This window comes from Scylla paramamosain, chromosome 36, assembly GCF_035594125.1.
Source record: "Scylla paramamosain isolate STU-SP2022 chromosome 36, ASM3559412v1, whole genome shotgun sequence".
NCBI classification, from domain to species: domain Eukaryota; kingdom Metazoa; phylum Arthropoda; class Malacostraca; order Decapoda; family Portunidae; genus Scylla; species Scylla paramamosain.
In genome coordinates, this window is record NC_087186.1 from 9,274,408 (window position 1) to 9,279,407 (window position 5,000).

Sequence of the window (5,000 nt, forward strand, 5' to 3'; positions counted from 1 at the left end):
CTTAGGAGATGTGCCTGGGTTCGAATCTCTTGGGGGAAATGGAGATAGGAAGGAGAGAGATGAAGTGCGCAGGTTATGAGCAATGAAGGAAATGGGAGAGGGAATGAGAGGAGAGGCCAGAGAGAGAGAGAGAGAGAGAGAGAGAGAGAGAGAGAGAGAGAGAGAGAGAGAGAGAGAGAGAGAGAGATTAGTTCACAGTATCAAATTTACCATGTGCTGAGAGAAAAGCGAACACACACACACACACACACGTCATATGTGCCAGGAAGTCCCACAACGCCCTTGAGTAATGCCGCTTTTCCTCCTCTTCCTCCTCCTCCTCCTCCTCCTCCTCCTCCTCCTCCTCCTCCTCCTCCTCCACCTCTGTCACGTCGCGCCCCTGGGAATAAACCGACTCACTTTTAACACAAAGAAGAAAACGAGACTGGCTTCACTTAGTTTGACTTGGCTTGACTGGCTTGTCTGGCTGACTGGCTGACTGGCTTGCGGTGGTTAGCTTCGTGGCTGTTGAGGAAGCCATACCATTCCCCCTTCCTCCCTCGGCTTCCCTCACTTGAATGGACCTCCTGCGCCTCTCCTGTTGCTAACCTTCCCCTCGTGTCCCTTCAGCGGAACACTTTGGGCTTCAGTCTCCCCTCGAGTCCCCAGCAGAAGGGTAACCAAGGGCCGTATTCTGAGACACTTCTGCACCGCACCTCCACTACTTTCAAAAGGCTGTAGTTGAAGTGACACGGGTTTTTAAGGATGTTTTTATGGATCCAGTGATAGATTAACAAAGTTTCTACATCATTAACAGGAGAAACACTCCTTAGAAGATGGCTATCTACGTTGAGAAGGCTCTAATTGAAGTGACACAGGTTTTTAAGATTGTTTTTACGGTACTAGAGACAAATAAATAAGACTTCTACATTATTAAGAGAAGAAACAGCCTTGAGAACTCAGCTAACCATATGTGTGGTCTTTGAAAATAGTCTCTTTGTGTGGGTGCGTTTGTGTGGGTGTGTTTGCTTGGGTGTGTGTGTGTGTGTGTGTGTGTGTGTGTGTGTGTGTGTGTGTGTGTGTAGGTGGAGGTACTGTATAGCCAATGCTTTCTCTCACCTCCTCTTAACTTCTTTCAAAAGGTTTTATCCTCTCTTTTCACGGCTAAATGAAACTACTTCTTTTTCATTCCTTCTCCTACTGCTCCTTCTCTTCGTCTCTCCTGCTTCTCTCTGTTAAGATAAACTTTTTTTTCTTTCATTCTCTTTCTCTTCCATCTCTTCTTCGTTTCTGTTCCTTCTCACTGCTAAGATAAAGAGTTTTTTTCACTCTTCTTTCCTTACTTCTCTTCTTCATCTCTTCTGTTCCTCATTGCTAAGATCAGGAGGCTTTTTTCACTCTCTTTCTCTCCCTTCTCTTCCTTCTCTTCTTCTTCTCTCCTGTTTCTCATTGCTAAGATAAAGAGTTTTTTTCATTCTTCTTTTTCCTTTTCTTCTCTGTCTCTTATTTCTCTGTTGCGTCTTTCTGTATTCTCATTGTTACGATAAATGGCGTTTTTTTTTTTCTTGCTCTCTTCTTCGTCTCCTTTGCCTTTCTGTTTCGTCTTTCAGGTTACATCCTCCATTCTCGCTGCTAAATAAACAGGCTTTTTCTCTTCCCCTTTCCTCCTTCTCCCCCTCCTCCTCCTCCTCTTCCTCCTCCTCCTCGTCGTAACAACTCGTTCTTATATAACTCTTAAACCCATTACCTCCTTCTCCTTTCCCTCCAAACACACGGACTTTAGACAACTCCAAACACTATTACAGACCCTCCCTTGAATATTCCATCCTTTAATCCCTACTTTCCTCCACCGTAGCCCTTCCTCTCTCTCTCTCTCTCTCTCTCTCTCTCTCTCTCTCTCTCTCTCTCTCTCTCTCTCTCTCTCTTCCCCAGTAAGGTGTTCCCGGCAGTTCCTCCTCACCCTCTCACCACCCTACACCTCCATTCATTCATTCCCTCTTCCTCCTCTCTCTCCTCTCCCTCCTCTCCCTCCTCTACCTCCTCTCCTCTCCCCCCTCAGCCAAGTCGGGCCTCTCAGCTAAAGACAAAGAGGTCCTTTCAACACCTAGACCCCACCCCCTCGCCGCTACTCTCGCTATGTAGCATTTGCTGGCCGAACCGTCACGAAGCATCCGAATGCCACGCGGAAAAAGACCGGATAAGACCGAAGGAGACCAGAAAAGATATGGAAAAACCCGAGGAGACCTGAAAATACCCTGAAAGACATGCAAAGCATTGAAAAACACACGAAAGGACCCCCAAAAATATGAAAAAAGATCCGAACTGACATTAAAAAAGACCCGGAAAGACTAGGAGATAAAAAAAAAAACTGAAAACATCCGGGAGGCGAAAAAAAGTCACAAAAAACATTAGGAAAGGACCCGGAAAACACATAAAAAGACCAAAAAAGACCTGAAAATATTGAAAAAGACAACTAATCACCCTAAAAGACCCTAAAACACTACCCGCCCCCAAAAAAAGACCACAGAAAACGTAAATAAATAAGGAACAGAAAAGTATAGGCTGTGTTTGCAACAGAAAACGGAAAGAAAACGGGAGACTAGAAACAGGCGATTAGTATATTTTATCAAAGGAAGAGGAAGATTTTATCGCGTCCCAGAGAGAGAGAGAGAGAGAGAGAGAGCATACTTCACTCATATCTGTAAATCAAGACACACTTCCTCTCTTAAACACGTGCATCTCTCCTCACTGTGCGCTGCGCCGTGTACCGATACCAGGACGGTCTTACCTGTTGATCAGAGCGCAAATGTAAACACTCCTGCATTCCTTCCTGTCCCTCTGCGCTGGTCAGTGAAAGAAAACCAATGTGATGTGGGATGTTAATTCAGATCTGACGTATGTGATCTCTTTCTCTTTCTACTTCTCTTTCTCCTACTTCTTGCTTTCACTTTTCCTTCTCTTTCTTCTTCTCGTCCTCTTTGCTTTTTTTTTCCTTCACCTCCTCCTCCTCCTCCTCTTCCTCCTGTAAGGACCTCGATATCTTTTCCTGTGTGTCTTCCTTTGTTTTCTTTCATGTTTGTATTCCTTCTACTTCTAACTCCTCACTGTCTTTCTCTCTTCTCCCTTTCCCTCTTCCTCCTCCTCCTCCTCCTCCTAAGTCTGTTTTTTGTTGTTTGTGTTCATCTTTCCCTGATTTCTCCTCATAATCTTCGTTCTCTTCTTCTTCTTCTTCTTCTTCTGTCTTTATTTTTCTTCTTTGTATCTCAATATTTATTTTTACCTTCGTTCCAGCTTGAGTGTGTTTATATTTTGAGTTTCTGTTCATTCATTCGTTCGTTCGTTCGTTCATTCTATCTTTCTTTTTGGTAGAGCATTAATAGAAGTGCGTGTGTGTGTGTGTGTGTGTGTGTGTGTGTGTGTGTGTGTGTGTGTGTGTGTGTGTGTGTGTGTGTGTGTAAATATGTGCGTTTGTACAAAGCTACGTACACACAATACACACGCACATGTTAATTCGAGAGAGAGAGAGAGAGAGAGAGAGAGAGAGAGAGAGAGAGAGAGAGAGAGAGAGAGAGAGAGAGAGAGAGAGAGAGAGAGAGAGAGAGAGAGAGAATATGCAGTACAGCTGACCACAAACGATATCAGCTGTTTGTTGTCCTTCCTTTGTGTTCCTTCGTGACGATACGCGGTGCCGATCAAAACACTCACGCTATGCTGAGAAAAAACCAACAAACAGACATACAAACGCACAGACACACAGATAAATAAACAGTAACAGTACTTGGCGGTGGAGTAAGTTTAGAAGTGGAGGAGTGGAGGAGTGGAGAGGTGGAGGAAAAGGGTATCTCTCCCTCAACCTTTCCTCCTTTCCTCCAATAGTATAATCCTTTTCCCTCCTTCCTTACTTCCTTTCCTTTCCTTCCTTCCCTCCTACCTTCCTTCTTTTCTTCCTTTTTCTTCGTCACTTTATTTTTTTCTTTCAGGTTCTTCACTTTTTCCATATTGTTTGTCAATTTTCTTACATTTTTTTTGTTCCTCCTCCTCCTCCTCTTCCTCCTCAACCCTTCGTCCTTTCCCCTCCTTCCTTCCTTTCCTTCTTTCCTTCTTTTTCCGTCACGTTTACTCAATTTTTGGCTTTTCTTTTCATTCCTCACTCCATTTTCCTTTTTACGACAAATAGGACTTTTTTTCGTCCCTTAAACTCCTCCTCCTCCTCCTCCTCCTCCTCCTCCTCCTCCTCCTCCTCCTCCTCTTCCTCCTTCTCCTCCTCCTCCTTCTCCTTCTCCTCCTCCTCCTCCTCCTCCTCCTTCTTCCCCTCCTCCTTCTCCTCCTCCTCTTTCTCCTCCAGTGGTGTAATCCTGTCCTCTTTCCTTTTTCTCTCCTTTTTTTTTCTCCATTTCTCACTGTTTTTCATAATTTTTTCCTCAAATTTCTATAAAAATAACGTGATTTTTTCCGTCCCTCTATCTCCTACTCCTCATATTCCTTCTCTTTTCTTTCCAGTCTTCACTTTTCTCATCATTTTTCTTACAAGTAACGTGATTTTTTCCGTCCCTCTAACTCCTACTCCTCCTCTTGCTCCTCCTTCTCCTCCTGACGAAGAAGCGAAGCGTGCAAGGCTCTCAGGAGCACTCGGGGCGCCTTCACTTGGCACTCCTGGAAGTCGTTCTGTGCCTGTCTCTCTGATAATGAGCGTGCCATTAACCCACTCCTTTACATTTTTTCCTTCCCTGATTCATTAAAATACTGATTTCTTTCGGCTTCAAGGGACACAACACAAGCTGAAGTGTGTGTGTGCGTGTGTTCAAGTGTTCTCTATTTTTTTTTTTAAGGGTCAAGTGTTTTGTTGTTGTTGTTGTTGTTGTTATTGTTGTCGTTGTTTTGGTTTAGGGTTTCTTCGGGAATTTGTGGGTCTTTGTTGGTGTTTGAGTGTTTGTTTGGGTGTTTCTTGGGTGTTTGAGATTTGTTTTTAAGTGTTTCTCGTGTGTTTCCTCGGGCGTGTTTAAAGGGTGTTTAACGCGTGG

The 5,000-nt window shown here is 44.1% G+C and overlaps 1 protein-coding gene across 3 annotated transcripts in view; it reads right to left on the minus strand.

Annotated features, from left to right (window-relative positions):
* LOC135090946 (post-GPI attachment to proteins factor 2-like) overlaps positions 1-5,000 on the minus strand; it is a 95,591-nt gene that overhangs the window by 89,680 nt on the left and 911 nt on the right. The window lies entirely within an intron of this gene.